The sequence below is a fragment of the Sturnus vulgaris genome, chromosome 12, assembly GCF_052056855.1.
Source record: "Sturnus vulgaris isolate bStuVul1 chromosome 12, bStuVul1.hap1, whole genome shotgun sequence".
NCBI lineage: Eukaryota > Metazoa > Chordata > Aves > Passeriformes > Sturnidae > Sturnus > Sturnus vulgaris.
This window is the reverse complement of record NC_142254.1, coordinates 10,506,687-10,519,561: the sequence shown is the minus strand read 5'-3', so window position 1 is coordinate 10,519,561 and position 12,875 is coordinate 10,506,687. Positions and strand designations below refer to the sequence as shown.

At 36.8% G+C, this 12,875-nt stretch overlaps 1 protein-coding gene across 4 annotated transcripts in view; it reads left to right on the top strand.

The window, feature by feature from the left end:
* Window positions 1-12,875, top strand: part of TOX3 (TOX high mobility group box family member 3) — a 99,327-nt gene that overhangs the window by 49,350 nt on the left and 37,102 nt on the right. The window contains exon 1 of one of the 4 annotated variants that reach the window (XM_088171889.1): window positions 10,438-10,455. The exons of the other annotated variants lie outside the window; for them this stretch is intronic. The gene's annotated coding sequence lies outside the window, so the exon portion shown is untranslated. Of the gene's footprint in view, window positions 1-10,437; window positions 10,456-12,875 lie in introns of those variants that run through there. 4 annotated transcript variants of the gene reach the window in all.

The following is a 12,875-nucleotide window of genomic DNA, read 5'->3' as shown; positions in this document are numbered from 1 at the left end:
AAAAGTCTCTGTTCAAGAGAATTAAGCAAATATTTAAAGAACATAAATCTTCAGTTCTGGCTTTCTTCAGTGCTTCCATAGGCAGCAGCAGCAGTTGCTGCTCAGTGCATATATGTATATGTATTTATGTATATACACACACATATATGGGGAGTTGTTGAATTGCACATGAATACTGCATGTACAGCTAAGATAGCTTCATATTCCCTAATATTCTGCATTGCACCATCATCCTTGTACTAAGCAAAAAAAAGTCTTAGCTTACTTGAGTCAGACAGATCAGTTACCACAATAAAATCCGTCAGTTGTTTCTTATAAGTGCTGATCCTGTAGGGCAAGAACTAATTAACCAAATATTATTTCTGCTATCTAGAAACCTAAATGTTTTAGAAGTTTATATCCTAGTGTGTTGGACTGAGGTCTACAGAGAAATTGTCTAAATCTAAAAGTTTGAGCTTTAAAATTCTCTGCTTCAGTGTTCTTTTCCCTTAAGTCCATAGGAACCTGTAATTTTTCTCAAAAGTCTTTATACTGAGAAAAAGTTCCTGTGTTCTCCAGGTAGCCAGCAATGCCACCATTTATCCTTATCCTTAGAGATTTTGGTGCTTTTGGTTTATTCTCCTTGCCTTTGGAACAACGCTCCTTTAAGTCTTCCTGCTTATATTTTAGCATTACCTAAAATCTGTACGGGGTGATGCTAGAAATGTTACTGTTTTCATTAATTGCTCAGGGCCAAGAGTTACAGAGAACTTAAGTAACTTGATCAAGGTCATGGAGACTCAGGTGGCAGAACCAGGAATTTTACATGTATTTCCTTAGCTGTAATTCCATCCTTCCTCTTGAATGTTTCTTAGCAAGATGTAGAAATCTAAAGGAACTCCACTGGGATTGTTAAATGTGTATCAGTGGCTTCCAGGGAAGAAATTAAAAAGCTGCCTTGGACTGTAATCAGTAAAAGTCCCCAGGCTGGTTACAGTTCCCTGGGCTCAGGAGATTGCACTGTGGTGTTAAAACTATTCCCCTTGTCCCTTGGCACAGATTGGGGTTTTGTTGGGTTACTCCATTTGTGTCTCTGAAGCCTCTCTAACTCTTCAGGGAATCATGTTGAAGAAATAAATAAAAGAATCTGTCTTCCAAGAGTAGTGATTCCAAATCAGTCCTCACAGATGTGAGAGTATTTCTTGTGCCAGAAAAATTAAAAATGCAGAGGAATATGTTCCTGTTGGTTATTGCTGAGGGACAGAAACACTTGCAGATATGATTTTAACTTAAATGGCACTTACCATTGTTTAAAGAAAAAAAGCTCAAAATGAGCATACATAGGCATACAGATTCAAATTAGCAAAGTTATCTAGGGCTTCTCATAGGGTATTTGTACTTTTAGTAAAGTGCATTTACTTGGACTGGACGTTGTTTATGTGCTCTTAATATTCTTTTTTCCTTCTGCTTTCAAGAACAGACCTTAGCATCCAGTAAGTTGCAAATTAATTTGCTCCAAAATAAAAAGAGAGCTGAATTACCAGCTTTTTGTTGAAGCAGTAAAAGACAAATATATTACCCTTTGAAAAGAAAATCTTTAGTTTATGGGGTTTTTTTCCTTACGTAGACTTCAAAATACACAAAGCCCTATTAGAAAAGGTAATGTTTGTGAATGTTTTCCTGAAAAAAATACTGAAGTGTGTGTTCTACTTCACATTGCATTAAATTGATTTTTTGACATTCAAAATACTGCTTTTTTTCAAAGCAGCTTATTTGTATCATCTGGATTTTTAAAAATAATCCATATTTCATAGTCAATGACATCTTGGGCCTTTTCAGCTTGGAAATGTCTTGATAACAAAAGTTTTATGTGGTTGGTGCTTCAGTTCACCAAATGCCTTAATTTTCCATCATTCACATTGATTTATTTTTTTTTAAACAGAGTGGTTCCAAGTAAGAAAGATGCTCTTCTGTAGAAAGTACTTACCTCTGTGCTACAGAAATGAGTGTAATGACTTTTGGAACAGAATGCTGAAAGTGCTTATTTGACTGGAATGGGTTGAATTGTCCTATCCCATTGAGCAAGTGATGGTGAACACATTGTCACCAATTGTGGAGTGACAAATTCCAGGCTTTGAAAACAGAGCCTTTAGGGCAGTTTACTTGATTGTGGTAACAGCAGAAGTTGAGACAGTTACTTAATGGCTCAGTCTTTCAGTAGTTCACACAGGTTATTATTTTGGAATCATTATCCCAGAGATCATTATTTCATTGTAGCAGAGGTTCACATTGAGAAGTCTGGGAGATGATGCTTCGAGGAGTTAACTGTTTTGGCAAGTCATAAACAGGTTTTAGTTCAAAGTTTGCAGTTGTGCTGCATGAAGACACCCCGGTTAACAGAATATGCAAGGGAGAAAGGATTTTCTAGCAGGTTTGGATCAGCTCCTTCTAAAGGGAAGTGCTGTTATGAGTATTAGTGAAAACAGTATGTCAGTGGCAACCCTGGAAATGATCACCAGCAGCTCCTAGCACAGCATGTCATGTCAAAAGTATTCTACAGCCAGTGTAGAAAGTGTTAGGTAGAAAAAAATCTGAGAACCGTTTAAACAAGCTGTAACAAGAGCTAAGGCAGATTAAGCTACTACAATAAATGAGGAAGAGCTGCTCAATGAAATTATATCCTGAGGACAACTTGGTTCAGATGCTAATACGTTACTGCCTCTGAAGGGAAGCAATGTGGTTTTTTTTTTTTTTAATTTTGTGTAAATGTAATAAACATTTGGCTTAACTAACTGGTTTGGCGATTCAGGACTGATTATTGGGGAGGAGAAAAAAGGAACATGAATTTTTAAGTGTCATTGTTACAACTCAGCTGTGTAGGCAGAAGGTGTGCACGTGGAACATAATATGATTGCTACTCTTGGGGAGTACAGCAATGCCTGCCTGCAAGCAGTTGAAATAGTGGACAAAGAGTTGTCAAAATCTGGACTTCTCTAAGGTATATCCGTGAATGAGACTGCTGCAGACAGCCTGAATTCACTCTTCCTCGTAGCCCAGGTTGTTCCAAGCATACTGAATATAACTTGGAAAGAATTCTTTCCTTTGCAGGAATTGGAAACATGCTAGGTATAGCTCTCATGAAAGTCAATGACTTTCTAGGCACAATGCTATGAAAGTGCTTAAATTTTGAATGTGTCCATTGAAGTCTCTCCTTGCAAGTTTTTTTTTTATTGATGCACATTTCATAACTGATTGGGTTCAGTGTCATAATGCAGTATCGCTGTATTTGCTGAAAGAGTCGATGTGTAAAAGGCCAATTTGGAAGAAGGGAAGGCTGTTGCTGTGCATACATAATGGTTTGAAAGTCCAAGACTGCATTACATGTGCAGTTTGTTCTGGCAGAAGTTAGTATTCACTAGGTGATTAGTTTGCCTTCTCCCTCGAATGTGCTACTTTTTCTTACTAATGTTAGAGTTACTATTAAATGTTGTCCTAATGACCACTTCTGATGCCCTGCTAGCATGGCAAGCAGCACTATAGTCCACTTTAGGTATAAATTTCTGTGGTTTTTCTCCTTGATGTCAGCTCATGTATTGTAATGATAAAGAGGAAGAGAAAAGCCAAGGCAGCTTAAGTTTTCTACTACTTTCTACTAAACAGTGCTTGAAACATTTTCCAGAAGGGACAAGAAAATGTATTCCTTTATTTGTACTTGGTTTTTCTATTGGAATAGTTGTGTCAGAAGGGGACTTCAAAGGTCTTAATTTTAATGTCTTCTCCAATAGTAGGAATTTTTCTCTTCAAATTTTATGGAATTATTGTAATAACATTACTCCTTGTCTAAAATTTCAGATTTTTGCCACTGTTATAACCTCTGCTAATGAAAATGTCCATTAAACTGTCACAAATATTTTAAATGCATATTCATGCTGGGCTTGAAATCCTGCACATCGTTTTCTTAACTAAGCCATTAGCCTTGATATATACTGCTACTTTGCAAATCTTCACTTCAGCAATTTTTACATGTCAAATTTAACCACTGCACAATGCCTAGGAGTAATAAAACCGTCTGAGTTTAGTGCTGTCTGTACACACAGCTCTCAGTATCTCTTTTGACACATGATAGCAATCGTGCTGCTAGATATGTTTTTCACTGTATAATGCAGAACACAGGTCACCTATTCTAATCATGGCTTCTCAGAACACAAATCCATTAACCTGTAGTGATAACCCTGCTGCAAAGACTCGACACAAACAATGCTGCACTGTGAATGACAGAGCTCATGACTGAACTGCATTTGAGGGGCATTCTGAAGAAAGTTAAGAAAGTATCTTAGAAAAAAGTTAATGAAATTTGAGTTGTCTGTGGTCAAGGCACAACTGCTTACTGAAGTTTCTACTCAGAGAAAGACTAATTCCAACCAGAATATTGTGCTAATGTGTGCATAGCCTAGTGCAATATAGAATACTTCATTTTCTGAAGGTCTTTAGCAAATACTTTTACAGGTTGCTTCAGTGTCACTCAGTCTTGAAGAATTGAAGAACCTCTTCATCACTAAGAGCCAGAGAATAATTCTGGCATGACAGATGATGGTGTTGGTAAAGCTGACATTATCATAGCACATCGTCATCACTTTGGATGAGACATTTCCCAGCACACATCAGCTATAGATGAAAATACACTTCATTTCTTTGACTCTCCTTCTTGGAATATCTGTTATTTGCTTGCTTTGTTTTCCCTCTCAACTTCAACAGACAGGAATTCTCCCTATATATATGTGTGTCTTCTTGAGAACAGATTAATTGGTTGTTTTTTTCCTTAGGTCTTCAGAGACCTAAGGATGGTTTCCCTGGCATACCTTAGACTTTCATGTACGTTGTATTTCTTGCTATACATGGGATCATTAAAGCTGTGTTGAGATCTCTCTCACTTTTTTGATAGCAAGTTTTTTGAAAACTGCCTCAGGCTCCTCTTTTTCTTTGTATTTTGTTTTGATTTTTATAGCTCCCAACCTTGGCAAAACAATTTTTTCAATCTTGTCACTATCAGGCCCCCGTCAGGAACTGATTACAGTAAAATATTGAAAAGTCATTGTCATCCTGTAAACAGAGACTCCATTTAGAGCAGTTTGTTTCATTATTAACTTGATATTAATCTTTTGGAGGAAGTTACCTCAGACAAAGAGACCTGGCAGATAATGGACTTGTGGGTGATTTTGAGGACCATTGGATCTACAAGCTCATCTTTCCAAGCTGCTTTGTGTTGAGAATCAGCTCTCTGCAGCAGTCATAGACTGACCCACTTGTGAAAAACCTCTGTGAAGATCTCTGTCATCACAGAGACATTTGTTCATTCTTGAGAATAATCTGTTCATTCAGAGACAATGACCGAGGCCACGTCATCAGTGAAGGAAATGTGACAAACTTTGAGCTTGGAATTGATGCAGAGCAACTGAAATCTTCAGCATCTCAGACAAGCAAGACAGAGCCTACCCCATTATTTTCTTTCCAAAGAGAGGCTCAGTGTGTGTTGCTGTAATGTCTTCTGTGCTCAGGAAGTTAAATGTACCTACCACAAATAACCTATACGAGATCTTGATTTTAAATGGCACATCTCTCAGTAGTTTTCCTTGTCCATACTTTTGGCAGTGTTTTCAGGTTTTCAGCTGAGTTTCTGATACTTGCAGAACTCATTTAAATTATAAGGGAGAATAAGATATTTGATTGCTTTTAAAAAGAAAAGTAAAAATTGTAGTGGTGTAAATCCAGCTTAGTATGACTGAAGTACCTGTCCATGAAAGCGTTCTATTTGGTTTGTATAAAAGTCATGTCTGTTCATGTTTTGGTGATCACAGTGAAATCCATCTCAAGCCTGTATCAGGAGTACCTGTCTTCTGTTTGATTCTGCAGTCTTTACTTGAATTCAGCAATGTTTTCCTGGATGAGTAAAGTCCCTGGTGTGCTTAGCAGCTGCATGGAACCACTCATGTAAGACCTGATCAACATGAAAAAGGGTTGAAGAACTTACTGCCTAAAAGAAATCTATGTGGGTATATTTTAATTGCTACATTACCATGACAGTCTACAATATTTATAATTCTAAAGACTTCTTTGAAACAAGAAAGATAAGCTGCTTGTATGCAATAGAAAAGAGTCAATACATCAGATGCCTGTCAGATAAACATTGCAGAGCTACCCTAATGAAGGTATTGCAATTGCATGAATGTCTGAGATAGTTTTAATGTCAAAAGCTTAATGCCTTTTGGTGCTTTTAGCCTTTCTGATTTCCCTAAGTGATCATAAAGCCATGAAGTTTTTCGAGGAAGTTGCTGAAAATCCTGTTAGGAGCTTTTTATTACACTGGCAAATTCATGTTGAATTGGTATTCATTTTCACTATTACAGAATAATCAAATTTGTGCTGTTACTGTTGGAAAAGGAACTAACGAGGATATAATGTAACACTGCTAATGTGATGAAGCATTCTTACTCTGCTGGGTGAAGGGTGCCCTGGCTGCCTGTTCCAGCTTTCTTCAAGCAGCGAGTGAGGGAGGAAGTGGAGGGTGTTCTGTTTGTGGCACGAGGTTACACACATTCTTCTTTCAACATGTAATTGTGTTTTGATGACTGAAAGGGTGATGGCTTTGCCCACTTGTGCTTCCTGCCAGGCTGTGGTTTGGTTCTGGGCTGTAAGGACAGGGCTGCCATCGTGTTCTGCCATCACACATTGGGTGCTGTGATCCCTGCCTTCGTCCAGATGAGCAGCTCATGGTTCTCTCTCCAGAAGAAATGGCTCATGTATTCTTTCATGTTCATCCGAGGTTTTTTCCAAAAGGGAGTAAAGCTTTTAGAGTGCATTGTTAAAAACTACAAGCAGCCCCCTAAAGGTTCAAATCTGACAGGGATGTTAGGAGGCAGGTCAAGCGACTGCCTAATGAAGATGAATGGAGAAAATTGCTGGTACAAGAATCACGTGGTGGGCGCTTAGCCCAGGTTGCTGAAAGTGTGATGGAATCTCACAGCTTCATTTATCAGTGTCATATTTGGGCTAAAAGTGAGCAGTATTGTTCTCATTTCTTCCAGATGGATAGGTCAACTTTAATATTTATTGCTCTTGTAGAACATTTGTTTGATGTATTTCCATTAGCTAGGCAATAATAGAAAAGCAGTGGAGAGAAACATAAAACAGCTCCCTTCCTCTTCAGCTGAAATATGGCATACCCTAATGTGTAAATATTTCTGAGACTGCCACAGATTTTAATTTTTTTTATTTATTTGATGACATGATCATATATATTGAGGAATTAAAAAATAATAGAAAAACTGCATTGAGGAAATACAAAATATTTGAATTTGGTTGTGATTGTTAATTTTTAAACTTTCTTTGAGCTTATAGAGCCTTTCAGGAGACTCTTTTACTTAAGAATGTCATTGAGGGGGAGAGAGAAGGCACAATAACGCCATATTAGAAGGACTAATATAAGTCTGGAAGTATTCTAGCAAAATCAACTTAAAATACTTGTTTTCTAAAATGGAATATAAAGATGTTTATTTCTGTCATCTTTTTGTTCTTAATTTCTGCTGTCACTAATTACTTTCTCTATGATGGGAAAAGACTGCCTAGTCTGGGTTGGTGTAGAATTTAAAATAAATAAGGGATTTAACCATTACAAAATGGTGGCTTGTAGCTGATAGTGGTACCCTGTGGTTACTGTTTATGAACTAATTTTTTTTTCCATTTATAGGAATCGGGTTCAAGGTGTTTGACATATATTATTTTATACTGTGGAAGGAAACTTAGCTGTTTGTGAAGCAGGTGTTGTGTTAAGTGCAGTGCAAACATCCTAGCCATATGTTTCTATAATTTAAATTAATTTGGTACAGTCATACTGTTAATCTTTAGTGACTTGTTGATTGGCATTTTGCAGACATATTTCTGGAAGGCGCCCAATACCATTTTCTGTAGCCTTTCTGGCAGTAGCAGAGAGTAACATTTCCACAAATTGGAATCTTGTACAGCTCTGGGAAAGGAGCCAAGATTTAAATTAGACAATAACCTCTGCTCTGTATATAGCTTCTATTCTTCAGCTGTAGGGAAAGTGATTTGTTTAATACAGTCAGCTCTGTAGCATATAATAGACTGATATATGAGTCACTCCTTGGCAATGTGTGTTTCTTAAATTTATATAGATTGAACAACTAGTTGGTAATGTACTTAGTTACAGTTGTGCAAACAATAACTATTAGCAGAGCTGAAGAGAGACCTAGAAAAAATTGTGTTTGCTTGGTGTTTGCTGAGGATTCTGTAGAACTGTTGGATTTTAGAACAATCCTTCTGTTCAGATACAGAGGATACAATTTCATAATCATGAGTATTCTTTGAGCTTTGGAAAATCAATAATAAAGCTAATAATAAAGCTTTTATATCAGATTTTATTATTTTTTATGTTTTGTATATCGACATGTGTTCTTTAAAAATGAAACGTAGCATCAGTCTGTTACAGCTACATAATTACATTGCAGCTCTTTTTGTTTTGCCCTTGTATATTTTTTTCTCTCTTCATGTAAAAATCTGTTGCTGTCAATTGATACCTGTGAATGCAAAGAATTCTTTTCTTTCCAAACAGCAAGAATCTTTTCTTAAAAGGAGAGCTCTTTACACCATTCAGTTCATGTTTATTTAAAAGCTTAAAATCTTTAGAGCAAATCTCACTTTTTGTCCAACAGAAAATTGATTTTGCTAACAAAAGTGGTGTGGGCCTGAAAGAGAATATTCAGAAATATGCAAATAAGTACAGATAGAAATCTGTGTGAGCAGCTGAACAAAGCAATCAAATTTTCCTCATTGAAAGTTTGTTTAGCTTCGCTGTGAACGTTTTTGAACAAAATTATAAACTACTGTTAGTGAAATACTTCTTTTTATAGGAAAAAGGGGCATTCTTTTTAAGCAGAACTATTTTTAATACTCTACAATTTTTCTGCCAGGTCTTATATTTACAAAATAAAGCACATTGTAAATATTGAACAATACACAGATATATGTCCTAACAGTTTATAGTATGCTGCATATTCTGGGTGGGTTCCAAGCAGTAGTTAGTATAAATGATATGCCAATCAAAATTATTTTTGCAACTATAACCTGTTATAATGTAGTCTCTTATCTGAAACCTCAACTTGGTATAAGCCAGATCTCTTTTCTTAAGCTTTAACTGTTACATGAATAATTTCCCTGAACTAATCCTGCTTCTGTCCTGTAAGCTTCTTGCTAGTGCACGACAGCAAAGTATAATTTATCTAGAGGTTATATAAATCTTAATAATCACTGCTTCCATTAGGTCATGTGCATTTCTTTCTCCTTAGTCAGGGCTCAGTTGTACACAGAATTTCTGGTGTACTGCAGTAAGTCAGACTTGTACATGTCCAGCATGTCCCTTCCGGGCCATGTCTCTAATGATTCAGCTTCAGTGTAAAAGCTGACTTTAAAAAAAAGTCCCCTGATGGCAGTAAGATGAAGACTAAAAATTTTACGATTTCTATTGGTGAATAAGTGTGTGGTTTTACACGGTGCCATGTTTGTCACTGTTGTTAGTTCAACATGTCCCTTCATCTACTCTTCATTTCTGCCCCAGATGGAAAATCTTTAAATACATTCACCTCCCCAAATTCTGTGTTTCATTTTTTGCAGTGGGACCTGAAATACTTGTATCAGCATAAGCAAAGGTGTACTGAGTTATAGAGCAAATAACTAAATAAGCAAGTGGGTGGAGGTTTGAAGCATGATGCACGCTGAGATATTCCCTGGGACTGGAGGTCACTTAGCATCATTTCTGCTGGTGGCAGTGCTGACATCAGGACTTTGAGTCACTGGAATGTCTTTTAGTTTGCTTCCCACTGCTGCTGATATAACCATTTCATTGTTACATGGCATATAACCTTTTTTTGGAGGCAGGAAATGCTGTGAATATTCTTCATTGTTAATGATGATCATTCTAATGAAGGGCTGTGATATTCTCAAGCTGAACACAATTCCATATCTTTGAAGCAAACAGGGATTACTGAGCCAGTAGCATGGGTTGTGCTTCTGAGGGGAGGAAGAGACTGGAAACAGGTCTGAATTTCCCTAAATTTATGTTTATGAAGGAAAACATAGGAAGAGTGAACACTGTAGAAAGAGAATTTAAAATTGAGAATGGTGAAGGGTTCATACTGCTTAGCCCCTTTTCATACACGGTATAACAATATGCAAAAACATTTTCCTTGTCTCAGATGATATATGTTGATGTGAAAATTGATAACCCTTTTATTTTTTTTATAGTAGTTATTTTAGCTACAGCTGATATTCCATTTAGTGGAATATGGCACAAAACCAGCACCACCATCTGAATCAAATGGCACAGCCTGGTTTATGCTGGCAAATAACCCTTCAGCGTTTTTCTCCCTGGTGAATACCACAGCAGCAGCTTTCTGTTTTTCCTAGGTAATTTTTATACAAATTATTGTTTGAATTTTGATTTGATGAGGGGTGTGAAGGTTGGGGGTTTGGTATGTAAACAGAAGCAGAGTGCTTTCTTACAATCAGTGTTTTGTCTGTAAGGTTGGACAAAGGTGAGGTTAGAGCAGTGAAGAGTTTCCCGTCCCTTGGAATCTGTCCTTGGTGGTTTCAGTGGCACTAAGGAAGGTCCCACGTGGAAATGTGTGAAGGGTCATCACAGCATGTTACCCACAGTTTCCCATGGGTGAATGTGAACTTGGACATGGACAACTGGAAAAGGGAAAAACTGTAAGATTGTGTAGGGTACAAAGGAAAGGGATCTCTTTGCTTTAGACCTCTTTACTGGTGGTCTGCAATGATGAGATTGATTTAAATTTCATATTTGTTGTTACATGCTGTCAATTTTTTAAAAATATGAGAAAATGACATTATATGAAAGTGTGTGTAAAAATGGGTGTTTTGAATTGTTTCTAGATGCTCTCAAAATCATGCTGTGCAAGGTATTACAAAATAGTATATTTTTCGTTAAATTTTGAAAAATTTTCCTTTCTATGTTAATCATTCTTCAAAACTTATTTCAATCTCACTTTAAACTTTTACGTGTTTCAGTTTATCCTTTCCTTATCTATCTGATAAGCTAATTTTTATTATTCTGTTCTAATAATCATTGTTTTACTATACTTTTCTATGGGTCTTTATTCCATCCTTTCTCTGCCTCTTATTACACACCACTTGAACAGCATTTCCTGCCACTTGTATATCCTTTTGTTCCTCTTCAAACCATACTATGTATATTGTATCTGACAACTCACTTCTTCCATTAAAATACATTTATTGTTCTTCACCAGTTTTGAAAATACAGTTCAGCAACTTTGTTTTGATTAGCAAAGGAAGTCTCTTTCACTGGAAAACTGCTATAATTCCAGGGCAGATCAGGCGAGCAATTACAGGCAAAACCATTAGTGTGAGAATGGCTTGGTTTTGGGATTTTCTAAATCTAAAATCACTGGACAATATAATATTATCAGAAACTGTTCTAGATGCTTACATAAATGAAGAGAAAGCAATTATTTATAATACCTTTTATTTTTAACTGACACATTAGTTATTTTTCCCACTCTTTGTTATTATTTTCCTCTTTTGGTAGCAAAAAGCTGCTAGAACATCACATGCTTTTTCCATGTTCCTGCCTTCTCCATTATATTAACACTAACACTGTGCAGCATTTCCCAATTCAGGTAGAAAAAGTGAGTGAGAAACTTTATGGTAGAGCAAAATCACCCCAATTTGGCAGGTGATGAAGCAACCAACAGAATGGATTTCCTGTGATTTGTTCTCACTGTGAACAGGCAGAGCAATTTGGATGTTCTGTGCTCCCTTGCATGGTTTCACATCATTTCACTGGCTCACTAGAACTGGACATGGGATTTGAAGTTCTGAACCTTCACACACAGCTGTGATACCACAGAAGCACAACATGTCTGTGTTGTAAAACTTGGCTAAAGTTACTGTGTGATCCAAAATATAATATAGTAATGAAACAGCTGTAGCCCTGGTTATTAGGGAAACAAAACCCTGAATATACAGGATTTTGTGAGAGTGCCCTGACTCCAGGACTCATTTCTAGTGCCCAAAGATTTCAGATCTCTGGGAAATTTTCCATTCTAAAAGTGGGATGGAATGGTAAGGTTCAAGATATAAAATCAAATTGAGAGAACTCCCTGGAGTTTGCAGCTAGTTGTAGCAGGCATCTGCCTGCCAGAAGCATGTGGTTATGGTGCAAAGTACTACTTGGTTCTTTCAGAGTGGTTTCTATCAAAAATACTATCTCAGAGACAGCCAAAGAAATGTTTTTGATTACAAGTCATGTAATCAGCTGACAAGGAAAAGAGTGCTGCATGTATATAAGCTGGTGACTTTTCTGATTTGACCTCCAGTTTTCAACCTGGCTTGGAATTAACAGGTATCCCTAGGAATATGTTGCATAGTTTCTAACATTTAGACAAAGAAAGATCATGAAGAGATTACAGCTTTTATACATCTGCTGATTATGATTACAGTTCATGCATCTACTTTGAATTCATGCTAAAGCTACATCTGATCATTTTAAATTCATCTAAGAAGTATTCAACTTTTTGCCCATCTTTGATATGAATAGCATGAGACTGAATTATCTCAGTCCACTAAAGTAGGAGAATGTATTCAGAGTGTGAGTTGTGAGCTGTGGAACAGCTTGGCAGCAGAAATGCCACTAGGATCTGGTGTCTCTCATACTTCAAGAAAAGAAATGCAAGAATTTGCATGTATCAAAGCCCATGCTTGCTTACATCAAGACATGAAGGGTAGTACTTGACTGTTCAAGTGAGCTTTTATTACCATTTTTAGTTTTGTATTTAAAAACTTTG